General features: G+C 52.7%; 23 non-coding genes across 23 annotated transcripts; 4 read left to right on the top strand and 19 right to left on the bottom strand.

Moving 5' to 3' along the window:
- Window positions 1-149: 149 nt before the first annotated feature.
- On the bottom strand, window positions 150-221 carry TRNAW-CCA (transfer RNA tryptophan (anticodon CCA)). Its single transcript has one exon. It is a non-coding gene; the product is annotated as a tRNA-Trp (tRNA).
- A 253-nt stretch (window positions 222-474) lies between these two features.
- On the bottom strand, window positions 475-548 carry TRNAN-GUU (transfer RNA asparagine (anticodon GUU)). The gene has a single exon. It is a non-coding gene; the product is annotated as a tRNA-Asn (tRNA).
- Window positions 549-2,392: 1,844 nt separating this feature from the next.
- Window positions 2,393-2,464, bottom strand: TRNAW-CCA (transfer RNA tryptophan (anticodon CCA)). Its single transcript has one exon. It is a non-coding gene; the product is annotated as a tRNA-Trp (tRNA).
- Window positions 2,465-2,717: 253 nt separating this feature from the next.
- TRNAN-GUU (transfer RNA asparagine (anticodon GUU)) lies at window positions 2,718-2,791 on the bottom strand. Its single transcript has one exon. It is a non-coding gene; the product is annotated as a tRNA-Asn (tRNA).
- A 1,845-nt stretch (window positions 2,792-4,636) lies between these two features.
- On the bottom strand, window positions 4,637-4,708 carry TRNAW-CCA (transfer RNA tryptophan (anticodon CCA)). The gene has a single exon. It is a non-coding gene; the product is annotated as a tRNA-Trp (tRNA).
- Window positions 4,709-4,961: 253 nt separating this feature from the next.
- TRNAN-GUU (transfer RNA asparagine (anticodon GUU)) lies at window positions 4,962-5,035 on the bottom strand. Its single transcript has one exon. It is a non-coding gene; the product is annotated as a tRNA-Asn (tRNA).
- A 1,706-nt stretch (window positions 5,036-6,741) lies between these two features.
- Window positions 6,742-6,812, top strand: TRNAG-GCC (transfer RNA glycine (anticodon GCC)). Its single transcript has one exon. It is a non-coding gene; the product is annotated as a tRNA-Gly (tRNA).
- A 396-nt stretch (window positions 6,813-7,208) lies between these two features.
- On the bottom strand, window positions 7,209-7,282 carry TRNAN-GUU (transfer RNA asparagine (anticodon GUU)). Its single transcript has one exon. It is a non-coding gene; the product is annotated as a tRNA-Asn (tRNA).
- A 1,703-nt stretch (window positions 7,283-8,985) lies between these two features.
- TRNAG-GCC (transfer RNA glycine (anticodon GCC)) lies at window positions 8,986-9,056 on the top strand. Its single transcript has one exon. It is a non-coding gene; the product is annotated as a tRNA-Gly (tRNA).
- Window positions 9,057-9,127: 71 nt separating this feature from the next.
- On the bottom strand, window positions 9,128-9,199 carry TRNAW-CCA (transfer RNA tryptophan (anticodon CCA)). The gene has a single exon. It is a non-coding gene; the product is annotated as a tRNA-Trp (tRNA).
- Window positions 9,200-11,363: 2,164 nt separating this feature from the next.
- TRNAW-CCA (transfer RNA tryptophan (anticodon CCA)) lies at window positions 11,364-11,435 on the bottom strand. Its single transcript has one exon. It is a non-coding gene; the product is annotated as a tRNA-Trp (tRNA).
- A 253-nt stretch (window positions 11,436-11,688) lies between these two features.
- TRNAN-GUU (transfer RNA asparagine (anticodon GUU)) lies at window positions 11,689-11,762 on the bottom strand. Its single transcript has one exon. It is a non-coding gene; the product is annotated as a tRNA-Asn (tRNA).
- A 1,845-nt stretch (window positions 11,763-13,607) lies between these two features.
- Window positions 13,608-13,679, bottom strand: TRNAW-CCA (transfer RNA tryptophan (anticodon CCA)). Its single transcript has one exon. It is a non-coding gene; the product is annotated as a tRNA-Trp (tRNA).
- A 2,171-nt stretch (window positions 13,680-15,850) lies between these two features.
- On the bottom strand, window positions 15,851-15,922 carry TRNAW-CCA (transfer RNA tryptophan (anticodon CCA)). The gene has a single exon. It is a non-coding gene; the product is annotated as a tRNA-Trp (tRNA).
- A 253-nt stretch (window positions 15,923-16,175) lies between these two features.
- Window positions 16,176-16,249, bottom strand: TRNAN-GUU (transfer RNA asparagine (anticodon GUU)). The gene has a single exon. It is a non-coding gene; the product is annotated as a tRNA-Asn (tRNA).
- A 1,844-nt stretch (window positions 16,250-18,093) lies between these two features.
- Window positions 18,094-18,165, bottom strand: TRNAW-CCA (transfer RNA tryptophan (anticodon CCA)). Its single transcript has one exon. It is a non-coding gene; the product is annotated as a tRNA-Trp (tRNA).
- Window positions 18,166-18,418: 253 nt separating this feature from the next.
- Window positions 18,419-18,492, bottom strand: TRNAN-GUU (transfer RNA asparagine (anticodon GUU)). The gene has a single exon. It is a non-coding gene; the product is annotated as a tRNA-Asn (tRNA).
- Window positions 18,493-20,337: 1,845 nt separating this feature from the next.
- Window positions 20,338-20,409, bottom strand: TRNAW-CCA (transfer RNA tryptophan (anticodon CCA)). Its single transcript has one exon. It is a non-coding gene; the product is annotated as a tRNA-Trp (tRNA).
- A 253-nt stretch (window positions 20,410-20,662) lies between these two features.
- TRNAN-GUU (transfer RNA asparagine (anticodon GUU)) lies at window positions 20,663-20,736 on the bottom strand. Its single transcript has one exon. It is a non-coding gene; the product is annotated as a tRNA-Asn (tRNA).
- A 1,706-nt stretch (window positions 20,737-22,442) lies between these two features.
- On the top strand, window positions 22,443-22,513 carry TRNAG-GCC (transfer RNA glycine (anticodon GCC)). Its single transcript has one exon. It is a non-coding gene; the product is annotated as a tRNA-Gly (tRNA).
- Window positions 22,514-22,584: 71 nt separating this feature from the next.
- TRNAW-CCA (transfer RNA tryptophan (anticodon CCA)) lies at window positions 22,585-22,656 on the bottom strand. Its single transcript has one exon. It is a non-coding gene; the product is annotated as a tRNA-Trp (tRNA).
- A 2,033-nt stretch (window positions 22,657-24,689) lies between these two features.
- Window positions 24,690-24,760, top strand: TRNAG-GCC (transfer RNA glycine (anticodon GCC)). Its single transcript has one exon. It is a non-coding gene; the product is annotated as a tRNA-Gly (tRNA).
- Window positions 24,761-24,831: 71 nt separating this feature from the next.
- TRNAW-CCA (transfer RNA tryptophan (anticodon CCA)) lies at window positions 24,832-24,903 on the bottom strand. Its single transcript has one exon. It is a non-coding gene; the product is annotated as a tRNA-Trp (tRNA).
- Between the last annotated feature and the right edge of the window lie 145 nt (window positions 24,904-25,048).

Below are 25,048 nucleotides of genomic sequence, written 5' to 3'. Positions count from 1 at the left end.
TGTAAGTGAAGCATTGGTGGTTCAGTGGTAGAATTCTCGCCTGCCACGCGGGAGGCACGGGTTCGATTCCCGGCCAATGCAAAGCGCCCTTCTTTTGGCTTTGCTTTAGAAGTCAGAGATATAGACTTGGGGAAAAAAATGTCAAAGAGTGACCCCGACGTGATTTGAACACGCAACCTTCTGATCTGGAGTCAGACGCGCTACCGTTGCGCCACGAGGTCCCTGTGCATGCAGTTCTCAGCCCCGGATCAAGAAATGCTTCTGTGCCTTTTATTGGCCCTCAGTACCCCTGTGGTTAAAGTAGAAGGCTTGGTGGCCCGTTTCCAGTCCTATTGGTGGAAATGACTAGAGGTGAAGAGATGAGAGAAGATGGAAATGTTGAGATAGAGCATGTCACGCAGGCAAAGCGAGAGCTCTAAGAGCAAAGCCAGACAGCTGTGTTTTAATTCAGGACTTGATGTAGGCAAAAGCATACGTCCCTGGGTGGGCTTGAACCACCAACCTTTCGGTTAACAGCCGAACGCGCTAACCGATTGCGCCACAGAGACCAACCACCGCAGTGAGCGTGTTGGGACTCAATATATGTTTTTACCTTTGTGCTCCTGCCTGCAGCTCTAAGGTCCTGGCATAAGACAGGTAGGCTTAGACTCCATTGTGACATGTCTTACTTCTCTTAGAAGAAGGTTCTGAGTTGCCAGGCAGCTTATCTTCTGCCGGCACACTTTCCTTTGCAGGCTTTCAGGTTGTGAATCCAGCACTGCTTAGGTGTCCATGTCAGACATGAGCAGCTCATTGAGCCCCACTGTGTGTTTTTTGTGGAGATACAACTCTCAGACTAGAGGGAGCAGGCGGGAAGTGGGTGAGACTCACACAGGGTGGGTGGGGCAGTTAAAGGATGTTATCTAATAGTGTAATCGAGGAGTTGGGTTTTTTGTGCACTACACTTTAACCAGCGATTCTTTCTAAAAGGAAATCCCAGGGCAGTACCCGCAATGAGTGGCATCCCCACACCCGAGGTTGCATTGTGGTAGCTTTTCCCTGAGCCCCTAGCCCCTGTCCCCATGTCGCCCTTTCTCCTCGTGTAACTCACCTCAGGTTCGGTGGCTCTGATACTTGCTGCTTCTGCGCGATCATCCCCATGATCTGGGCCTTTGTACGTAATGTCATGTAAGATGACTTTATTCAGCACAGCGTTTGTCATTTGCTTGGTTGTCCTGTCACTGTTGGATGTTTTCTTGCGCAGACTACTGTCTAATGGTGGGAAGGCCACGAGACACGTGACTTTTCTCTTTCCTTGTTAGCATAGTTTCCTGCCACTGTCTTGTTGTGCTGCCTGCCTGTGAGACACGTGTCTTGCCCATCTCAGCTCCACTGTGGCATGTTAGATATGTCTTTGAGCAGAGTCCCGGTCCCAGAGCTGCTGCCTTCTCTGCACTCTGGCTTGTAAGACTGCAGGCAAAGGCCCTCCCTGGCCCCTCAGCCAGATAGATACATTTACCTGCAGGGCTCAGCTTTGGTGAAAGATATTGGCGAGAGAGAGGAAAGGGGACGGCCCGTGGTGCACCCCCTATTTTGCATAGAACCACAGCCTCCTGGGAGGGCAGAGACATGAGGGTTCTCAGGGAAAGCCCTCCCAGGAGTGTTGAAGGGCAGGACGTGAAACACAGCAATCCCGGAATGGCCTGGTCTAAGATGCCTGTGCAATAGGCCTGGCCCTAGGCTTCCGGGGCTCTTCCTCGGCAGAGGCCCCAGTGGTATGAGCCCGACCAGGGCTGTGCCCGACCAGGGCTGTAGGGCGCGTTGGGAGCGCGTTAGGGACGCGAAAGAGGGCGCAGGGCGCAGAACTCTGCCCGTTTCTCCCCAGGATTTTGGGGAGGACAGGGAATCTGGCCAGGTCAGTGACTAGGCTTTCCCAGAAGGAAAGTCCAGTGACAGTGGCATGTTGTGAAACACAAGATTGCTGGTGGTCTGGAGGGTGCTTTCTGTCAGCCACTTCTCCCGGGAGCAGCCAGAGAGCAGGCTGATGTCGTGCTCTGTCAAGCACAACACTGGCCCCAAACCACTGTCCTTAGCAAAAGCAGAAACATTCATAGTTTCAGTCTCCTGCATCTGATTCCTGCCATCAGCATGTGAACGTTTGGCAGTCCAAGGCTTGCCATGCAAACTTTGTTCATAGGTGTCCCATGCGAATGCATGGGCCTCATCACTACTGTCTACGGCAGGGCTCTCTGCTCAGCCTATGTAAGTGAAGCATTGGTGGTTCAGTGGTAGAATTCTCGCCTGCCATGCGGGAGGCCCGGGTTCGATTCCCGGCCAATGCAAAGCGCCCTTCTTTTGGCTTTGCTTTAGAAGTCAGAGATATAGACTTGGTGGGGAAAAAAATGTCAAAGAATGACCCCGACGTGATTTGAACACGCAACCTTCTGATCTGGAGTCAGACGCGCTACCGTTGCGCCACGAGGTCCCTGTGCATGCAGTTCTCAGCCCCGGATCAAGAAATGCTTCTGTGCCTTTTATTGGCCCTCAGTACCCCTGTGGTTAAAGTAGAAGGCTTGGTGGCCCGTTTCCAGTCCTATTGGTGGAAATGACTAGAGGTGAAGAGATGAGAGAAGATGGAAATGTTGAGATAGAGCATGTCACGCAGGCAAAGCGAGAGCTCTAAGAGCAAAGCCAGACAGCTGTGTTTTAATTCAGGACTTGATGTAGGCAAAAGCATACGTCCCTGGGTGGGCTTGAACCACCAACCTTTCGGTTAACAGCCGAACGCGCTAACCGATTGCGCCACAGAGACCAACCACTGCAGTGAGCGTGTTGGGACTCAATATATGTTTTTACCTTTGTGCTCCTGCCTGCAGCTCTAAGGTCCTGGCATAAGACAGGTAGGCTTAGACTCCATTATGACATGTCTTACTTCTCTTAGAAGAAGGTTCTGAGTTGCCAGGCAGCTTATCTTCTGCCGGGCACACTTTCCTTTGCAGGCTTTCAGGTTGTGAATCCAGCACTGCTTAGGTGTCCATGTCAGACATGAGCAGCTCATTGAGCCCCACTGTGTGTTTTTTGTGGAGATACAACTCTCAGACTAGAGGGAGCAGGCGGGAAGTGGGTGAGACTCACACAGGGTGGGTGGGGCAGTTAAAGGATGTTATCTAATAGTGTAATCGAGGAGTTGGGTTTTTTGTGCACTACACTTTAACCAGCGATTCTTTCTAAAAGGAAATCCCAGGGCAGTACCCGCAATGAGTGGCATCCCCACACCCGAGGTTGCATTGTGGTAGCTGTTCCCTGAGCCCCTAGCCCCTGTCCCCATGTCGCCCTTTCTCCTCGTGTAACTCACCTCAGGTTCGGTGGCTCTGATACTTGCTGCTTCTGCGCGATCATCCCCATGATCTGGGCCTTTGTACGAAATGTCATGTAAGATGACTTTATTCAGCACAGCGTTTGTCATTTGCTTGGTTGTCCTGTCACTGTTGGATGTTTTCTTGCGCAGACTACTGTCTAATGGTGGGAAGGCCACGAGACACGTGACTTTTCTCTTTCCTTGTTAGCATAGTTTCCTGCCACTGTCTTGTTGTGCTGCCTGCCTGTGAGACACGTGTCTTGCCCATCTCAGCTCCACTGTGGCATGTTAGATATGTCTTTGAGCAGAGTCCCGGTCCCAGAGCTGCTGCCTTCTCTGCACTCTGGCTTGTAAGACTGCAGGCAAAGGCCCTCCCTGGCCCCTCAGCCAGATAGATACATTTACCTGCAGGGCTCAGCTTTGGTGAAAGATATTGGCGAGAGAGAGGAAAGGGGACGGCCCGTGGTGCACCCCCTATTTTGCATAGAACCACAGCCTCCTGGGAGGGCAGAGACATGAGGGTTCTCAGGGAAAGCCCTCCCAGGAGTGTTGAAGGGCAGGACGTGAAACACAGCAATCCCGGAATGGCCTGGTCTAAGATGCCTGTGCAATAGGCCTGGCCCTAGGCTTCCGGGGCTCTTCCTCGGCAGAGGCCCCAGTGGTATGAGCCCGACCAGGGCTGTGCCCGACCAGGGCTGTAGGGCGCGTTGGGAGCGCGTTAGGGACGCGAAAGAGGGCGCAGGGCGCAGAACTCTGCCCGTTTCTCCCCAGGATTTTGGGGAGGACAGGGAATCTGGCCAGGTCAGTGACTAGGCTTTCCCAGAAGGAAAGTCCAGTGACAGTGGCATGTTGTGAAACACAAGATTGCTGGTGGTCTGGAGGGTGCTTTCTGTCAGCCACTTCTCCCGGGAGCAGCCAGAGAGCAGGCTGATGTCGTGCTCTGTCAAGCACAACACTGGCCCCAAACCACTGTCCTTAGCAAAAGCAGAAACATTCATAGTTTCAGTCTCCTGCATCTGATTCCTGCCATCAGCATGTGAACGTTTGGCAGTCCAAGGCTTGCCATGCAAACTTTGTTCATAGGTGTCCCATGCGAATGCATGGGCCTCATCACTACTGTCTACGGCAGGGCTCTCTGCTCAGCCTATGTAAGTGAAGCATTGGTGGTTCAGTGGTAGAATTCTCGCCTGCCATGCGGGAGGCCCGGGTTCGATTCCCGGCCAATGCAAAGCGCCCTTCTTTTGGCTTTGCTTTAGAAGTCAGAGATATAGACTTGGTGGGGAAAAAAATGTCAAAGAGTGACCCCGACGTGATTTGAACACGCAACCTTCTGATCTGGAGTCAGACGCGCTACCGTTGCGCCACGAGGTCCCTGTGCATGCAGTTCTCAGCCCCGGATCAAGAAATGCTTCTGTGCCTTTTATTGGCCCTCGGTACGCCTGTGGTTAAAGTAGAAGGCTTGGTGGCCCGTTTCCAGTCCTATTGGTGGAAATGACTAGAGGTGAAGAGATGAGAGAAGATAGAAATGTTGAGATAGAGCATGTCACGCAGGCAAAGCGAGAGCTCTAAGAGCAAAGCCAGACAGCTGTGTTTTAATTCAGGACTTGATGTAGGCAAAAGCATACGTCCCTGGGTGGGCTTGAACCACCAACCTTTCGGTTAACAGCCGAACGCGCTAACCGATTGCGCCACAGAGACCAACCACCGCAGTGAGCGTGTTGGGACTCAATATATGTTTTTACCTTTGTGCTCCTGCCTGCAGCTCTAAGGTCCTGGCATAAGACAGGTAGGCTTAGACTCCATTGTGACCTGTCTTACTTCTCTTAGAAGAAGGTTCTGAGTTGCCAGGCAGCTTATCTTCTGCCGGGCACACTTTCCTTTGCAGGCTTTCAGGTTGTGAATCCAGCACTGCTTAGGTGTCCATGTCAGACATGAGCAGCTCATTGAGCCCCACTGTGTGTTTTTTGTGGAGATACAACTCTCAGACTAGAGGGAGCAGGCGGGAAGTGGGTGAGACTCACACAGGGTGGGTGGGGCAGTTAAAGGATGTTATCTAATAGTGTAATCGAGGAGTTGGGTTTTTTGTGCACTACACTTTAACCAGCGATTCTTTCTAAAAGGAAATCCCAGGGCAGTACCCGCAATGAGTGGCATCCCCACACCCGAGGTTGCATTGTGGTAGCTGTTCCCTGAGCCCATAGCCCCTGTCCCCATGTCGCCCTTTCTCCTCGTGTAACTCACCCCAGGTTCGGTGGCTCTGATACTTGCTGCTTCTGCTGCGCGATCATCCCCATGATCTGGGCCTTTGTACGAAATGTCATGTAAGATGACTTTATTCAGCACGGCGTTTGTCATTTGCTTGGTTGTCCTGTCACTGTTGGATGTTTTCTTGCGCAGACTACTGTCTAATGGTGGGAAGGCCACGAGACACGTGACTTTTCTCTTTCCTTGTTAGCATGGTTTCCTGCCACTGTCTTGGTGTGCTGCCAGCCTGTGAGACACGTGTCTTGCCCATCTCAGCTCCACTGTGGCATGTTAGATATGTCTTTGAGCAGAGTCCCGGTCCCAGAGCTGCTGCCTTCTCTGCACTCTGGCTTGTAAGACTGCAGGCAAAGGCCCTCCCTGGCCCCTCAGCCAGATAGATACATTTACCTGCAGGGCTCAGCTTTGGTGAAAGATATTGGCGAGAGAGAGGAAAGGGAACGGCCCGTGGTGCACCCCCTATTTTGCATAGAACCACAGCCTCCTGGGAGGGCAGAGACATGAGGGTTCTCAGGGAAAGCCCTCCCAGGAGTGTTGAAGGGCAGGACGTGAAACACAGCAATCCCGGAATGGCCTGGTCTAAGATGCCTGTGCAATAGGCCTGGCCCTAGGCTTCCGGGGCTCTTCCTCGGCAGAGGCCCCAGTGGTATGAGCCCGACCAGGGCTGTGCCCGACCAGGGCTGTAGGGCGCGTTGGGAGCGCGTTAGGGACGCGAAAGAGGGCGCAGGGCGCAGAACTCTGCCCGTTTCTCCCCAGGATTTTGGGGAGGATAGGGAATCTGGCCAGGTCAGTGACTAGGCTTTCCCAGAAGGAAAGTCCAGTGACAGTGGCATGTTGTGAAACACAAGATTGCTGGTGGTCTGGAGGGTGCTTTCTGTCAGCCACTTCTCCCGGGAGCAGCCAGAGAGCAGGCTGATGTTGTGCTCTGTCAAGCACAACACTGGCCCCAAACCACTGTCCTTAGCAAAAGCAGAAACATTCATAGTTTCAGTCTCCTGCATCTGATTCCTGCCATCAGCATGTGAACGTTTGGCAGTCCAAGGCTTGCCATGCAAACTTTGTTCATAGGTGTCCCATGCGAATGCATGGGCCTCATCACTACTGTCTACGGCAGGGCTCTCTGCTCAGCCTATGTAAGTGAAGCATTGGTGGTTCAGTGGTAGAATTCTCGCCTGCCACGCGGGAGGCCCGGGTTCGATTCCCGGCCAATGCAAAGCGCCCTTCTTTTGGCTTTGCTTTAGAAGTCAGAGATATAGACTTGGTGGGGAAAAAAATGTCAAAGAGTGACCCCGACGTGATTTGAACACGCAACCTTCTGATCTGGAGTCAGAGGTGCTACCGTTGCGCCACGAGGTCCCTGTGCATGCAGTTCTCAGCCCCGGATCAAGAAATGCTTCTGTGCCTTTTATTGGCCCTCAGTACGCCTGTGGTTAAAGTAGAAGGCTTGGTGGCCCGTTTCCAGTCCTATTGGTAGAAATGACTAGAGGTGAAGAGATGAGAGAAGATAGAAATGTTGAGATAGAGCATGTCACGCAGGCAAAGCGAGAGCTCTAAGAGCAAAGCCAGACAGCTGTGTTTTAATTCAGGACTTGATGTAGGCAAAAGCATACGTCCCTGGGTGGGCTTGAACCACCAACCTTTCGGTTAACAGCCGAACGCGCTAACCGATTGCGCCACAGAGACCAACCACCGCAGTGAGCGTGTTGGGACTCAATATATGTTTTTACCTTTGTGCTCCTGCCTGCAGCTCTAAGGTCCTGGCATAAGACAGGTAGGCTTAGACTCCATTGTGACATGTCTTACTTCTCTTAGAAGAAGGTTCTGAGTTGCCAGGCAGCTTATCTTCTGCCGGGCACACTTTCCTTTGCAGGCTTTCAGGTTGTGAATCCAGCACTGCTTAGGTGTCCATGTCAGACATGAGCAGCTCATTGAGCCCCACTGTGTGTTTTTTGTGGAGATACAACTCTCAGACTAGAGGGAGCAGGCGGGAAGTGGGTGAGACTCACACAGGGTGGGTGGGGCAGTTAAAGGATGTTATCTAATAGTGTAATCGAGGAGTTGGGTTTTTTGTGCACTACACTTTAACCAGCGATTCTTTCTAAAAGGAAATCCCAGGGCAGTACCCGCAATGAGTGGCATCCCCACACCCGAGGTTGCATTGTGGTAGCTGTTCCCTGAGCCCCTAGCCCCTGTCCCCATGTCGCCCTTTCTCCTCGTGTAACTCACCTCAGGTTCGGTGGCTCTGATACTTGCTGCTTCTGCGCGATCATCCCCATGATCTGGGCCTTTGTACGAAATGTCATGTAAGATGACTTTATTCAGCACAGCGTTTGTCATTTGCTTGGTTGTCCTGTCACTGTTGGATGTTTTCTTGCGCAGACTACTGTCTAATGGTGGGAAGGCCACGAGACACGTGACTTTTCTCTTTCCTTGTTAGCATAGTTTCCTGCCACTGTCTTGTTGTGCTGCCTGCCTGTGAGACACGTGTCTTGCCCATCTCAGCTCCACTGTGGCATGTTAGATATGTCTTTGAGCAGAGTCCCGGTCCCAGAGCTGCTGCCTTCTCTGCACTCTGGCTTGTAAGACTGCAGGCAAAGGCCCTCCCTGGCCCCTCAGCCAGATAGATACATTTACCTGCAGGGCTCAGCTTTGGTGAAAGATATTGGCGAGAGAGAGGAAAGGGGACGGCCCGTGGTGCACCCCCTATTTTGCATAGAACCACAGCCTCCTGGGAGGGCAGAGACATGAGGGTTCTCAGGGAAAGCCCTCCCAGGAGTGTTGAAGGGCAGGACGTGAAACACAGCAATCCCGGAATGGCCTGGTCTAAGATGCCTGTGCAATAGGCCTGGCCCTAGGCTTCCGGGGCTCTTCCTCGGCAGAGGCCCCAGTGGTATGAGCCCGACCAGGGCTGTGCCCGACCAGGGCTGTAGGGCGCGTTGGGAGCGCGTTAGGGATGCGAAAGAGGGCGCAGGGCGCAGAACTCTGCCCGTTTCTCCCCAGGATTTTGGGGAGGACAGGGAATCTGGCCAGGTCAGTGACTAGGCTTTCCCAGAAGGAAAGTCCAGTGACAGTGGCATGTTGTGAAACACAAGATTGCTGGTGGTCTGGAGGGTGCTTTCTGTCAGCCACTTCTCCCGGGAGCAGCCAGAGAGCAGGCTGATGTCGTGCTCTGTCAAGCACAACACTGGCCCCAAACCACTGTCCTTAGCAAAAGCAGAAACATTCATAGTTTCAGTCTCCTGCATCTGATTCCTGCCATCAGCATGTGAACGTTTGGCAGTCCAAGGCTTGCCATGCAAACTTTGTTCATAGGTGTCCCATGCGAATGCATGGGCCTCATCACTACTGTCTACGGCAGGGCTCTCTGCTCAGCCCATGTAAGTGAAGCATTGGTGGTTCAGTGGTAGAATTCTCGCCTGCCACGCGGGAGGCCCGGGTTCGATTCCCGGCCAATGCAAAGCGCCCTTCTTTTGGCTTTGCTTTAGAAGTCAGAGATATAGACTTGGTGGGGAAAAAAATGTCAAAGAGTGACCCCGACGTGATTTGAACACGCAACCTTCTGATCTGGAGTCAGACGCGCTACCGTTGCGCCACGAGGTCCATGTGCATGCAGTTCTCAGTCCCGGATCAAGAAATGCTTCTGTGCCTTTTATTGGCCCTCAGTACGCCTGTGGTTAAAGTAGAAGGCTTGGTGGCCCGTTTTCAGTCCTATTGGTGGAAATGACTAGAGGTGAAGAGATGAGAGAAGATAGAAATGTTGAGATAGAGCATGTCACGCAGGCAAAGCGAGAGCTCTAAGAGCAAAGCCAGACAGCTGTGTTTTAATTCAGGACTTGATGTAGGCAAAAGCATACTTCGCTGGGTGGGCTTGAACCACCAACCTTTCGGTTAACAGCCGAACGCGCTAACCGATTGCGCCACAGAGACCAACCACCGGAGTGAGCTTTTGGGACTCAATATATGTTTTTACCTTTGTGCTCCTGCCTGCAGCTCTAAGGTCCTGGCATAAGACAGGTAGGCTTAGACTCCATTGTGACATGTCTTACTTCTCTTAGAAGAAGGTTCTGAGTTGCCAGGCAGCTTATCTTCTGCCGGGCACACTTTCCTTTGCAGGCTTTCAGGTTGTGAATCCAGCACTGCTTAGGTGTCCATGTCAGACATGAGCAGCTCATTGAGCCCCACTGTGTGTTTTTTGTGGAGATACAACTCTCAGACTAGAGGGAGCAGGCGGGAAGTGGGTGAGACTCACACAGGGTGGGTGGGGCAGTTAAAGGATGTTATCTTATAGTGTAATCGAGGAGTTGGGTTTTTTGTGCACTACACTTTAACCAGCGATTCTTTCTAAAAGGAAATCCCAGGGCAGTACCCGCAATGAGTGGCATCCCCACACCCGAGGTTGCATTGTGGTAGCTGTTCCCTGAGCCCATAGCCCCTGTCCCCATGTCGCCCTTTCTCCTCGTGTAACTCACCCCAGGTTCGGTGGCTCTGATACTTGCTGCTTCTGCTGCGCGATCATCCCCATGATCTGGGCCTTTGTACGAAATGTCATGTAAGATGACTTTATTCAGCACGGCGTTTGTCATTTGCTTGGTTGTCCTGTCACTGTTGGATGTTTTCTTGCGCAGACTACTGTCTAATGGTGGGAAGGCCACGAGACACGTGACTTTTCTCTTTCCTTGTTAGCATAGTTTCCTGCCACTGTCTTGGTGTGCTGCCAGCCTGTGAGACACGTGTCTTGCCCATCTCAGCTCCACTGTGGCATGTTAGATATGTCTTTGAGCAGAGTCCCGGTCCCAGAGCTGCTGCCTTCTCTGCACTCTGGCTTGTAAGACTGCAGGCAAAGGCCCTCCCTGGCCCCTCAGCCAGATAGATACATTTACCTGCAGGGCTCAGCTTTGGTGAAAGATATTGGCGAGAGAGAGGAAAGGGGACGGCCCGTGGTGCACCCCCTATTTTGCATAGAACCACAGCCTCCTGGGAGGGCAGAGACATGAGGGTTCTCAGGGAAAGCCCTCCCAGGAGTGTTGAAGGGCAGGACGTGAAACACAGCAATCCCGGAATGGCCTGGTCTAAGATGCCTGTGCAATAGGCCTGGCCCTAGGCTTCCGGGGCTCTTCCTCGGCAGAGGCCCCAGTGGTATGAGCCCGACCAGGGCTGTGCCCGACCAGGGCTGTAGGGCGTGTTGGGAGCGCGTTAGGGACGCGAAAGAGGGCGCAGAACTCTGCCCGTTTCTCCCCAGGATTTTGGGGAGGACAGGGAATCTGGCCAGGTCAGTGACTAGGCTTTCCCAGAAGGAAAGTCCAGTGACAGTGGCATGTTGTGAAACACAAGATTGCTGGTGGTCTGGAGGGTGCTTTCTGTCAGCCACTTCTCCCGGGAGCAGCCAGAGAGCAGGCTGATGTCGTGCTCTGTCAAGCACAACACTGGCCCCAAGCCACTGTCCTTAGCAAAAGCAGAAACATTCATAGTTTCAGTCTCCTGCATCTGATTCCTGCCATCAGCATGTGAACGTTTGGCAGTCCAAGGCTTGCCATGCAAACTTTGTTCATAGGTGTCCCATGCGAATGCATGGGCCTCATCACTACTGTCTACGGCAGGGCTCTCTGCTCAGCCTATGTAAGTGAAGCATTGGTGGTTCAGTGGTAGAATTCTCGCCTGCCACGCGGGAGGCACGGGTTCGATTCCCGGCCAATGCAAAGCGCCCTTCTTTTGGCTTTGCTTTAGAAGTCAGAGATATAGACTTGGGGAAAAAAATGTCAAAGAGTGACCCCGACGTGATTTGAACACGCAACCTTCTGATCTGGAGTCAGACGCGCTACCGTTGCGCCACGAGGTCCCTGTGCATGCAGTTCTCAGCCCCGGATCAAGAAATGCTTCTGTGCCTTTTATTGGCCCTCAGTACCCCTGTGGTTAAAGTAGAAGGCTTGGTGGCCCGTTTCCAGTCCTATTGGTGGAAATGACTAGAGGTGAAGAGATGAGAGAAGATGGAAATGTTGAGATAGAGCATGTCACGCAGGCAAAGCGAGAGCTCTAAGAGCAAAGCCAGACAGCTGTGTTTTAATTCAGGACTTGATGTAGGCAAAAGCATACGTCCCTGGGTGGGCTTGAACCACCAACCTTTCGGTTAACAGCCGAACGCGCTAACCGATTGCGCCACAGAGACCAACCACCGCAGTGAGCGTGTTGGGACTCAATATATGTTTTTACCTTTGTGCTCCTGCCTGCAGCTCTAAGGTCCTGGCATAAGACAGGTAGGCTTAGACTCCATTGTGACATGTCTTACTTCTCTTAGAAGAAGGTTCTGAGTTGCCAGGCAGCTTATCTTCTGCCGGGCACACTTTCCTTTGCAGGCTTTCAGGTTGTGAATCCAGCACTGCTTAGGTGTCCATGTCAGACATGAGCAGCTCATTGAGCCCCACTGTGTGTTTTTTGTGGAGATACAACTCTCAGACTAGAGGGAGCAGGCGGGAAGTGGGTGAGACTCACACAGGGTGGGTGGGGCAGTTAAAGGATGTTATCTAATAGTGTAATCGAGGAGTTGGGTTTTTTGTGCACTACACTTTAACCAGCGATTCTTTCTAAAAGGAAATCCCAGGGCAGTACCCGCAATGAGTGGCATCCCCACACCCGAGGTTGCATTGTGGTAGCTGTTCCCTGAGCCCCTAGCCCCTGTCCCCATGTCGCCCTTTCTCCTCGTGTAACTCACCTCAGGTTCGGTGGCTCTGATACTTGCTGCTTCTGCGCGATCATCCCCATGATCTGGGCCTTTGTACGAAATGTCATGTAAGATGACTTTATTCAGCACAGCGTTTGTCATTTGCTTGGTTGTCCTGTCACTGTTGGATGTTTTCTTGCGCAGACTACTGTCTAATGGTGGGAAGGCCACGAGACACGTGACTTTTCTCTTTCCTTGTTAGCATAGTTTCCTGCCACTGTCTTGTTGTGCTGCCTGCCTGTGAGACACGTGTCTTGCCCATCTCAGCTCCACTGTGGCATGTTAGATATGTCTTTGAGCAGAGTCCCGGTCGCAGAGCTGCTGCCTTCTCTGCACTCTGGCTTGTAAGACTGCAGGCAAAGGCCCTCCCTGGCCCCTCAGCCAGATAGATACATTTACCTGCAGGGCTCAGCTTTGGTGAAAGATATTGGCGAGAGAGAGGAAAGGGGACGGCCCGTGGTGCACCCCCTATTTTGCATAGAACCACAGCCTCCTGGGAGGGCAGAGACATGAGGGTTCTCAGGGAAAGCCCTCCCAGGAGTGTTGAAGGGCAGGACGTGAAACACAGCAATCCCGGAATGGCCTGGTCTAAGATGCCTGTGCAATAGGCCTGGCCCTAGGCTTCCGGGGCTCTTCCTCGGCAGAGGCCCCAGTGGTATGAGCCCGACCAGGGCTGTGCCCGACCAGGGCTGTAGGGCGCGTTGGGAGCGCGTTAGGGATGCGAAAGAGGGCGCAGGGCGCAGAACTCTGCCCGTTTCTCCCCAGGATTTTGGGGAGGACAGGGAATCTGGCCAGGTCAGTGACTAGGCTTTCCCAGAAGGAAAGTCCAGTGACAGTGGCATGTTGTGAAACACAAGATTGCTGGTGGTCTGGAGGGTGCTTTCTGTCAGCCACTTCTCCCGGGAGCAGCCAGAGAGCAGGCTGATGTCGTGCTCTGTCAAGCACAACACTGGCCCCAAACCACTGTCCTTAGCAAAAGCAGAAACATTCATAGTTTCAGTCTCCTGCATCTGATTCCTGCCATCAGCATGTGAACGTTTGGCAGTCCAAGGCTTGCCATGCAAACTTTGTTCATAGGTGTCCCATGCGAATGCATGGGCCTCATCACTACTGTCTACGGCAGGGCTCTCTGCTCAGCCTATGTAAGTGAAGCATTGGTGGTTCAGTGGTAGAATTCTCGCTTGCCACGCGGGAGGCCCGGGTTCGATTCCCGGCCAATGCAAAGCGCCCTTCTTTTGGCTTTGCTTTAGAAGTCAGAGATATAGACTTGGTGGGGAAAAAAATGTCAAAGAGTGACCCCGACGTGATTTGAACACGCAACCTTCTGATCTGGAGTCAGACGCGCTACCGTTGCGCCACGAGGTCCATGTGCATGCAGTTCTCAGTCCCGGATCAAGAAATGCTTCTGTGCCTTTTATTGGCCCTCAGTACGCCTGTGGTTAAAGTAGAAGGCTTGGTGGCCCGTTTTCAGTCCTATTGGTGGAAATGACTAGAGGTGAAGAGATGAGAGAAGATAGAAATGTTGAGATAGAGCATGTCACGCAGGCAAAGCGAGAGCTCTAAGAGCAAAGCCAGACAGCTGTGTTTTAATTCAGGACTTGATGTAGGCAAAAGCATACTTCGCTGGGTGGGCTTGAACCACCAACCTTTCAGTTAACAGCCGAACGCGCTAACCGATTGCGCCACAGAGACCAACCACCGGAGTGAGCTTTTGGGACTCAATATATGTTTTTACCTTTGTGCTCCTGCCTGCAGCTCTAAGGTCCTGGCATAAGACAGGTAGGCTTAGACTCCATTGTGACATGTCTTACTTCTCTTAGAAGAAGGTTCTGAGTTGCCAGGCAGCTTATCTTCTGCCGGGCACACTTTCCTTTGCAGGCTTTCAGGTTGTGAATCCAGCACTGCTTAGGTGTCCATGTCAGACATGAGCAGCTCATTGAGCCCCACTGTGTGTTTTTTGTGGAGATACAACTCTCAGACTAGAGGGAGCAGGCGGGAAGTGGGTGAGACTCACACAGGGTGGGTGGGGCAGTTAAAGGATGTTATCTTATAGTGTAATCGAGGAGTTGGGTTTTTTGTGCACTACACTTTAACCAGCGATTCTTTCTAAAAGGAAATCCCAGGGCAGTACCCGCAATGAGTGGCATCCCCACACCCGAGGTTGCATTGTGGTAGCTGTTCCCTGAGCCCATAGCCCCTGTCCCCATGTCGCCCTTTCTCCTCGTGTAACTCACCCCAGGTTCGGTGGCTCTGATACTTGCTGCTTCTGCTGCGCGATCATCCCCATGATCTGGGCCTTTGTACGAAATGTCATGTAAGATGACTTTATTCAGCACGGCGTTTGTCATTTGCTTGGTTGTCCTGTCACTGTTGGATGTTTTCTTGCGCAGACTACTGTCTAATGGTGGGAAGGCCACGAGACACGTGACTTTTCTCTTTCCTTGTTAGCATAGTTTCCTGCCACTGTCTTGGTGTGCTGCCAGCCTGTGAGACACGTGTCTTGCCCATCTCAGCTCCACTGTGGCATGTTAGATATGTCTTTGAGCAGAGTCCCGGTCCCAGAGCTGCTGCCTTCTCTGCACTCTGGCTTGTAAGACTGCAGGCAAAGGCCCTCCCTGGCCCCTCAGCCAGATAGATACATTTACCTGCAGGGCTCAGCTTTGGTGAAAGATATTGGCGAGAGAGAGGAAAGGGGACGGCCCGTGGTGCACCCCCTATTTTGCATAGAACCACAGCCTCCTGGGAGGGCAGAGACATGAGGGTTCTCAGGGAAAGCCCTCCCAGGAGTGTTGAAGGGCAGGACGTGAAACACAGCAATCCCGGAATGGCCTGGTCTAAGATGCCTGTGCAATAGGCCTGGCCCTAGGCTTCCGGGGCTCTTCCTCGGCAGAGGCCCCAGTGGTATGAGCCCGACCAGGGCTGTGCCCGACCAGGGCTGTAGGGCGCGTTGGGAGCGCGTTAGGGACGCGAAAGAGGGCGCAGGGCGCAGAACTCTGCCCGTTTCTCCCCAGGATTTTGGGGAGGACAGGGAATCTGGCCAGGTCAGTGACTAGGCTTTCCCAGAAGGAAAGTCCAGTGACAGTGGCATGTTGTGAAACACAAGATTGCTGGTGGTCTGGAGGGTGCTTTCTGTCAGCCACTTCTCCCGGGAGCAGCCAGAGAGCAGGCTGATGTCGTGCTCTGTCAAGCACAACACTGGCCCCAAGCCACTGTCCTTAGCAAAAGCAGAAACATTCATAGTTTCAGTCTCCTGCATCTGATTCCTGCCATCAGCATGTGAACGTTTGGCAGTCCAAGGCTTGCCATGCAAACTTTGTTCATAGGTGTCCCATGCGAATGCATGGGCCTCATCACTACTGTCTACGGCAGGGCTCTCTGCTCAGCCTATGTAAGTGAAGCATTGGTGGTTCAGTGGTAGAATTCTCGCCTGCCACGCGGGAGGCACGGGTTCGATTCCCGGCCAATGCAAAGCGCCCTTCTTTTGGCTTTGCTTTAGAAGTCAGAGATATAGACTTGGGGAAAAAAATGTCAAAGAGTGACCCCGACGTGATTTGAACACGCAACCTTCTGATCTGGAGTCAGACGCGCTACCGTTGCGCCACGAGGTCCCTGTGCATGCAGTTCTCAGCCCCGGATCAAGAAATGCTTCTGTGCCTTTTATTGGCCCTCAGTACCCCTGTGGTTAAAGTAGAAGGCTTGGTGGCCCGTTTCCAGTCCTATTGGTGGAAATGACTAGAGGTGAAGAGATGAGAGAAGATGGAAATGTTGAGATAGAGCATGTCACGCAGGCAAAGCGAGAGCTCTAAGAGCAAAGCCAGACAGCTGTGTTTTAATTCAGGACTTGATGTAGGCAAAAGCATACGTCCCTGGGTGGGCTTGAACCACCAACCTTTCGGTTAACAGCCGAACGCGCTAACCGATTGCGCCACAGAGACCAACCACCGCAGTGAGCGTGTTGGGACTCAATATATGTTTTTACCTTTGTGCTCCTGCCTGCAGCTCTAAGGTCCTGGCATAAGACAGGTAGGCTTAGACTCCATTGTGACATGTCTTACTTCTCTTAGAAGAAGGTTCTGAGTTGCCAGGCAGCTTATCTTCTGCCGGCACACTTTCCTTTGCAGGCTTTCAGGTTGTGAATCCAGCACTGCTTAGGTGTCCATGTCAGACATGAGCAGCTCATTGAGCCCCACTGTGTGTTTTTTGTGGAGATACAACTCTCAGACTAGAGGGAGCAGGCGGGAAGTGGGTGAGACTCACACAGGGTGGGTGGGGCAGTTAAAGGATGTTATCTAATAGTGTAATCGAGGAGTTGGGTTTTTTGTGCACTACACTTTAACCAGCGATTCTTTCTAAAAGGAAATCCCAGGGCAGTACCCGCAATGAGTGGCATCCCCACACCCGAGGTTGCATTGTGGTAGCTTTTCCCTGAGCCCCTAGCCCCTGTCCCCATGTCGCCCTTTCTCCTCGTGTAACTCACCTCAGGTTCGGTGGCTCTGATACTTGCTGCTTCTGCGCGATCATCCCCATGATCTGGGCCTTTGTACGAAATGTCATGTAAGATGACTTTATTCAGCACAGCGTTTGTCATTTGCTTGGTTGTCCTGTCACTGTTGGATGTTTTCTTGCGCAGACTACTGTCTAATGGTGGGAAGGCCACGAGACACGTGACTTTTCTCTTTCCTTGTTAGCATAGTTTCCTGCCACTGTCTTGTTGTGCTGCCTGCCTGTGAGACACGTGTCTTGCCCATCTCAGCTCCACTGTGGCATGTTAGATATGTCTTTGAGCAGAGTCCCGGTCCCAGAGCTGCTGCCTTCTCTGCACTCTGGCTTGTAAGACTGCAGGCAAAGGCCCTCCCTGGCCCCTCAGCCAGATAGATACATTTACCTGCAGGGCTCAGCTTTGGTGAAAGATATTGGCGAGAGAGAGGAAAGGGGACGGCCCGTGGTGCACCCCCTATTTTGCATAGAACCACAGCCTCCTGGGAGGGCAGAGACATGAGGGTTCTCAGGGAAAGCCCTCCCAGGAGTGTTGAAGGGCAGGACGTGAAACACAGCAATCCCGGAATGGCCTGGTCTAAGATGCCTGTGCAATAGGCCTGGCCCTAGGCTTCCGGGGCTCTTCCTCGGCAGAGGCCCCAGTGGTATGAGCCCGACCAGGGCTGTGCCCGACCAGGGCTGTAGGGCGCGTTGGGAGCGCGTTAGGGACGCGAAAGAGGGCGCAGGGCGCAGAACTCTGCCCGTTTCTCCCCAGGATTTTGGGGAGGACAGGGAATCTGGCCAGGTCAGTGACTAGGCTTTCCCAGAAGGAAAGTCCAGTGACAGTGGCATGTTGTGAAACACAAGATTGCTGGTGGTCTGGAGGGTGCTTTCTGTCAGCCACTTCTCCCGGGAGCAGCCAGAGAGCAGGCTGATGTCGTGCTCTGTCAAGCACAACACTGGCCCCAAACCACTGTCCTTAGCAAAAGCAGAAACATTCATAGTTTCAGTCTCCTGCATCTGATTCCTGCCATCAGCATGTGAACGTTTGGCAGTCCAAGGCTTGCCATGCAAACTTTGTTCATAGGTGTCCCATGCGAATGCATGGGCCTCATCACTACTGTCTACGGCAGGGCTCTCTGCTCAGCCTATGTAAGTGAAGCATTGGTGGTTCAGTGGTAGAATTCTCGCCTGCCATGCGGGAGGCCCGGGTTCGATTCCCGGCCAATGCAAAGCGCCCTTCTTTTGGCTTTGCTTTAGAAGTCAGAGATATAGACTTGGTGGGGAAAAAAATGTCAAAGAATGACCCCGACGTGATTTGAACACGCAACCTTCTGATCTGGAGTCAGACGCGCTACCGTTGCGCCACGAGGTCCCTGTGCATGCAGTTCTCAGCCCCGGATCAAGAAATGCTTCTGTGCCTTTTATTGGCCCTCAGTACCCCTGTGGTTAAAGTAGAAGGCTTGGTGGCCCGTTTCCAGTCCTATTGGTGGAAATGACTAGAGGTGAAGAGATGAGAGAAGATGGAAATGTTGAGATAGAGCATGTCACGCAGGCAAAGCGAGAGCTCTAAGAGCAAAGCCAGACAGCTGTGTTTTAATTCAGGACTTGATGTAGGCAAAAGCATACGTCCCTGGGTGGGCTTGAACCACCAACCTTTCGGTTAACAGCCGAACGCGCTAACCGATTGCGCCACAGAGACCAACCACTGCAGTGAGCGTGTTGGGACTCAATATATGTTTTTACCTTTGTGCTCCTGCCTGCAGCTCTAAGGTCCTGGCATAAGACAGGTAGGCTTAGACTCCATTATGACATGTCTTACTTCTCTTAGAAGAAGGTTCTGAGTTGCCAGGCAGCTTATCTTCTGCCGGGCACACTTTCCTTTGCAGGCTTTCAGGTTGTGAATCCAGCACTGCTTAGGTGTCCATGTCAGACATGAGCAGCTCATTGAGCCCCACTGTGTGTTTTTTGTGGAGATACAACTCTCAGACTAGAGGGAGCAGGCGGGAAGTGGGTGAGACTCACACAGGGTGGGTGGGGCAGTTAAAGGATGTTATCTAATAGTGTAATCGAGGAGTTGGGTTTTTTGTGCACTACACTTTAACCAGCGATTCTTTCTAAAAGGAAATCCCAGGGCAGTACCCGCAATGAGTGGCATCCCCACACCCGAGGTTGCATTGTGGTAGCTGTTCCCTGAGCCCCTAGCCCCTGTCCCCATGTCGCCCTTTCTCCTCGTGTAACTCACCTCAGGTTCGGTGGCTCTGATACTTGCTGCTTCTGCGCGATCATCCCCATGATCTGGGCCTTTGTACGAAATGTCATGTAAGATGACTTTATTCAGCACAGCGTTTGTCATTTGCTTGGTTGTCCTGTCACTGTTGGATGTTTTCTTGCGCAGACTACTGTCTAATGGTGGGAAGGCCACGAGACACGTGACTTTTCTCTTTCCTTGTTAGCATAGTTTCCTGCCACTGTCTTGTTGTGCTGCCTGCCTGTGAGACACGTGTCTTGCCCATCTCAGCTCCACTGTGGCATGTTAGATATGTCTTTGAGCAGAGTCCCGGTCCCAGAGCTGCTGCCTTCTCTGCACTCTGGCTTGTAAGACTGCAGGCAAAGGCCCTCCCTGGCCCCTCAGCCAGATAGATACATTTACCTGCAGGGCTCAGCTTTGGTGAAAGATATTGGCGAGAGAGAGGAAAGGGGACGGCCCGTGGTGCACCCCCTATTTTGCATAGAACCACAGCCTCCTGGGAGGGCAGAGACATGAGGGTTCTCAGGGAAAGCCCTCCCAGGAGTGTTGAAGGGCAGGACGTGAAACACAGCAATCCCGGAATGGCCTGGTCTAAGATGCCTGTGCAATAGGCCTGGCCCTAGGCTTCCGGGGCTCTTCCTCGGCAGAGGCCCCAGTGGTATGAGCCCGACCAGGGCTGTGCCCGACCAGGGCTGTAGGGCGCGTTGGGAGCGCGTTAGGGACGCGAAAGAGGGCGCAGGGCGCAGAACTCTGCCCGTTTCTCCCCAGGATTTTGGGGAGGACAGGGAATCTGGCCAGGTCAGTGACTAGGCTTTCCCAGAAGGAAAGTCCAGTGACAGTGGCATGTTGTGAAACACAAGATTGCTGGTGGTCTGGAGGGTGCTTTCTGTCAGCCACTTCTCCCGGGAGCAGCCAGAGAGCAGGCTGATGTCGTGCTCTGTCAAGCACAACACTGGCCCCAAACCACTGTCCTTAGCAAAAGCAGAAACATTCATAGTTTCAGTCTCCTGCATCTGATTCCTGCCATCAGCATGTGAACGTTTGGCAGTCCAAGGCTTGCCATGCAAACTTTGTTCATAGGTGTCCCATGCGAATGCATGGGCCTCATCACTACTGTCTACGGCAGGGCTCTCTGCTCAGCCTATGCAAGTGAAGCATTGGTGGTTCAGTGGTAGAATTCTCGCCTGCCATGCGGGAGGCCCGGGTTCGATTCCCGGCCAATGCAAAGCGCCCTTCTTTTGGCTTTGCTTTAGAAGTCAGAGATATAGACTTGGTGGGGAAAAAAATGTCAAAGAGTGACCCCGACGTGATTTGAACACGCAACCTTCTGATCTGGAGTCAGACGCGCTACCGTTGCGCCACGAGGTCCCTGTGCATGCAGTTCTCAGCCCCGGATCAAGAAATGCTTCTGTGCCTTTTATTGGCCCTCGGTACGCCTGTGGTTAAAGTAGAAGGCTTGGTGGCCCGTTTCCAGTCCTATTGGTGGAAATGACTAGAGGTGAAGAGATGAGAGAAGATAGAAATGTTGAGATAGAGCATGTCACGCAGGCAAAGCGAGAGCTCTAAGAGCAAAGCCAGACAGCTGTGTTTTAATTCAGGACTTGATGTAGGCAAAAGCATACGTCCCTGGGTGGGCTTGAACCACCAACCTTTCGGTTAACAGCCGAACGCGCTAACCGATTGCGCCACAGAGACCAACCACCGCAGTGAGCGTGTTGGGACTCAATATATGTTTTTACCTTTGTGCTCCTGCCTGCAGCTCTAAGGTCCTGGCATAAGACAGGTAGGCTTAGACTCCATTGTGACCTGTCTTACTTCTCTTAGAAGAAGGTTCTGAGTTGCCAGGCAGCTTATCTTCTGCCGGGCACACTTTCCTTTGCAGGCTTTCAGGTTGTGAATCCAGCACTGCTTAGGTGTCCATGTCAGACATGAGCAGCTCATTGAGCCCCACTGTGTGTTTTTTGTGGAGATACAACTCTCAGACTAGAGGGAGCAGGCGGGAAGTGGGTGAGACTCACACAGGGTGGGTGGGGCAGTTAAAGGATGTTATCTAATAGTGTAATCGAGGAGTTGGGTTTTTTGTGCACTACACTTTAACCAGCGATTCTTTCTAAAAGGAAATCCCAGGGCAGTACCCGCAATGAGTGGCATCCCCACACCCGAGGTTGCATTGTGGTAGCTGTTCCCTGAGCCCATAGCCCCTGTCCCCATGTCGCCCTTTCTCCTCGTGTAACTCACCCCAGGTTCGGTGGCTCTGATACTTGCTGCTTCTGCTGCGCGATCATCCCCATGATCTGGGCCTTTGTACGAAATGTCATGTAAGATGACTTTATTCAGCACGGCGTTTGTCATTTGCTTGGTTGTCCTGTCACTGTTGGATGTTTTCTTGCGCAGACTACTGTCTAATGGTGGGAAGGCCACGAGACACGTGACTTTTCTCTTTCCTTGTTAGCATGGTTTCCTGCCACTGTCTTGGTGTGCTGCCAGCCTGTGAGACACGTGTCTTGCCCATCTCAGCTCCACTGTGGCATGTTAGATATGTCTTTGAGCAGAGTCCCGGTCCCAGAGCTGCTGCCTTCTCTGCACTCTGGCTTGTAAGACTGCAGGCAAAGGCCCTCCCTGGCCCCTCAGCCAGATAGATACATTTACCTGCAGGGCTCAGCTTTGGTGAAAGATATTGGCGAGAGAGAGGAAAGGGAACGGCCCGTGGTGCACCCCCTATTTTGCATAGAACCACAGCCTCCTGGGAGGGCAGAGACATGAGGGTTCTCAGGGAAAGCCCTCCCAGGAGTGTTGAAGGGCAGGACGTGAAACACAGCAATCCCGGAATGGCCTGGTCTAAGATGCCTGTGCAATAGGCCTGGCCCTAGGCTTCCGGGGCTCTTCCTCGGCAGAGGCCCCAGTGGTATGAGCCCGACCAGGGCTGTGCCCGACCAGGGCTGTAGGGCGCGTTGGGAGCGCGTTAGGGACGCGAAAGAGGGCGCAGGGCGCAGAACTCTGCCCGTTTCTCCCCAGGATTTTGGGGAGGATAGGGAATCTGGCCAGGTCAGTGACTAGGCTTTCCCAGAAGGAAAGTCCAGTGACAGTGGCATGTTGTGAAACACAAGATTGCTGGTGGTCTGGAGGGTGCTTTCTGTCAGCCACTTCTCCCGGGAGCAGCCAGAGAGCAGGCTGATGTCGTGCTCTGTCAAGCACAACACTGGCCCCAAACCACTGTCCTTAGCAAAAGCAGAAACATTCATAGTTTCAGTCTCCTGCATCTGATTCCTGCCATCAGCATGTGAACGTTTGGCAGTCCAAGGCTTGCCATGCAAACTTTGTTCATAGGTGTCCCATGCGAATGCATGGGCCTCATCACTACTGTCTACGGCAGGGCTCTCTGCTCAGCCTATGTAAGTGAAGCATTGGTGGTTCAGTGGTAGAATTCTCGCCTGCCACGCGGGAGGCCCGGGTTCGATTCCCGGCCAATGCAAAGCACCCTTCTTTTGGCTTTGCTTTAGAAGTCAGAGATATAGACTTGGTGGGCAAAAAAATGTCAAAGAGTGACCCCGACGTGATTTGAACACGCAACCTTCTGATTTGGAGTCAGACGCGCTACCGTTGCGCCACGAGGTCCCTGTGCATGCAGTTTTCAGCCCCGGATCAAGAAATGCTTCTGTGCCTTTTATTGGCCCTCAGTACGCCTGTGGTTAAAGTAGAAGGCTTGGTGGCCCGTTTCCAGTCCTATTGGTGGAAATGACTAGAGGTGAAGAGATGAGAGAAGATAGAAATGTTGAGATAGAGCATGTCACGCAGGCAAAGCGAGAGCTCTAAGAGCAAAGCCAGACAGCTGTGTTTTAATTCAGGACTTGATGTAGGCAAAAGCATACGTCCCTGGGTGGGCTTGAACCACCAACCTTTGGGTTAACAGCCGAACGCGCTAACCGATTGCGCCACAGAGACCAACCACCGCAGTGAGCGTGTTGGGACTCAATATATGTTTTTACCTTTGTGCTCCTGCCTGCAGCTCTAAGGTCCTGGCATAAGACAGGTAGGCTTAGACTCCATTGTGACATGTCTTACTTCTCTTAGAAGAAGGTTCTGAGTTGCCAGGCAGCTTATCTTCTGCCGGGCACACTTTCCTTTGCAGGCTTTCAGGTTGTGAATCCAGCACTGCTTAGGTGTCCATGTCAGACATGAGCAGCTCATTGAGCCCCACTGTGTGTTTTTTGTGGAGATACAACTCTCAGACTAGAGGGAGCAGGCGGGAAGTGGGTGAGACTCACACAGGGTGGGTGGGGCAGTTAAAGGATGTTATCTTATAGTGTAATCGAGGAGTTGAGTTTTTTGTGCACTACACTTTAACCAGCGATTCTTTCTAAAAGGAAATCCCAGGGCAGTACCCGCAATGAGTGGCATCCCCACACCCGAGGTTGCATTGTGGTAGCTGTTCCCTGAGCCCATAGCCCCTGTCCCCATGTCGCCCTTTCTCCTCGTGTAACTCACCCCAGGTTCGGTGGCTCTGATACTTGCTGCTTCTGCTGCGCGATCATCCCCATGATCTGGGCCTTTGTACGAAATGTCATGTAAGATGACTTTATTCAGCACGGCGTTTGTCATTTGCTTGGTTGTCCTGTCACTGTTGGATGTTTTCTTGCGCAGACTACTGTCTAATGGTGGGAAGGCCACGAGACACGTGACTTTTCTCTTTCCTTGTTAGCATAGTTTCCTGCCACTGTCTTGTTGTGCTGCCTGCCTGTAAGACACGTGTCTTGCCCATCTCAGCTCCACTGTGGCATGTTAGATATGTCTTTGAGCAGAGTCCCGGTCCCAGAGCTGCTGCCTTCTCTGCACTCTGGCTTGTAAGACTGCAGGCAAAGGCCCTCCCTGGCCCCTCAGCCAGATAGATACATTTACCTGCAGGGCTCAGCTTTGGTGAAAGATATTGGCGAGAGAGAGGAAAGGGGACGGCCCGTGGTGCACCCCCTATTTTGCATAGAACCACAGCCTCCTGGGAGGGCAGAGACATGAGGGTTCTCAGGGAAAGCCCTCCCAGGAGTGTTGAAGGGCAGGACGTGAAACACAGCAATCCCGGAATGGCCTGGTCTAAGATGCCTGTGCAATAGGCCTGGCCCTAGGCTTCCGGGGCTCTTCCTCGGCAGAGGCCCCAGTGGTATGAGCCCGACCAGGGCTGTGCCCGACCAGGGCTGTAGGGCGCGTTGGGAGCGTGTTAGGGACGCGAAAGAGGGCGCAGGGCGCAGAACTCTGCCCGTTTCTCCCCAGGATTTTGGGGAGGACAGGGAATCTGGCCAGGTCAGTGACTAGGCTTTCCCAGAAGGAAAGTCCAGTGACAGTGGCATGTTGTGAAACACAAGATTGCTGGTGGTCTGGAGGGTGCTTTCTGTCAGCCACTTCTCCCGGGAGCAGCCAGAGAGCAGGCTGATGTCGTGCTCTGTCAAGCACAACACTGGCCCCAAACCACTGTCCTTAGCAAAAGCAGAAACATTCATAGTTTCAGTCTCCTGCATCTGATTCCTGCCATCAGCATGTGAACGTTTGGCAGTCCAAGGCTTGCCATGCAAACTTTGTTCATAGGTGTCCCATGCGAATGCATGGGCCTCATCACTACTGTCTACGGCAGGGCTCTCTGCTCAGCCTATGTAAGTGAAGCATTGGTGGTTCAGTGGTAGAATTCTCGCCTGCCACGCGGGAGGCCCGGGTTCGATTCCCGGCCAATGCAAAGCGCCCTTCTTTTGGCTTTGCTTTAGAAGTCAGAGATATAGACTTGGTGGGGAAAAAAATGTCAAAGAGTGACCCCGACGTGATTTGAACACGCAACCTTCTGATCTGGAGTCAGACGCGCTACCGTTGCGCCACGAGGTCCCTGTGCGTGCAGTTCTCAGCCCTGGATCAAGAAATGCTTCTGTGCCTTTTATTGGCCCTCAGTACGCCTGTGGTTAAAGTAGAAGGCTTGGTGGCCCGTTTCCAGTCCTATTGGTGGAAATGACAAGAGATGAGAGAAGATAGA

This window comes from Pleurodeles waltl, chromosome 4_1 (assembly GCF_031143425.1).
Source record: "Pleurodeles waltl isolate 20211129_DDA chromosome 4_1, aPleWal1.hap1.20221129, whole genome shotgun sequence".
NCBI classification, from domain to species: domain Eukaryota; kingdom Metazoa; phylum Chordata; class Amphibia; order Caudata; family Salamandridae; genus Pleurodeles; species Pleurodeles waltl.
The sequence above is the reverse complement of the archived record's forward strand: the minus strand, read 5'-3'. Positions and strand labels throughout refer to the sequence as shown.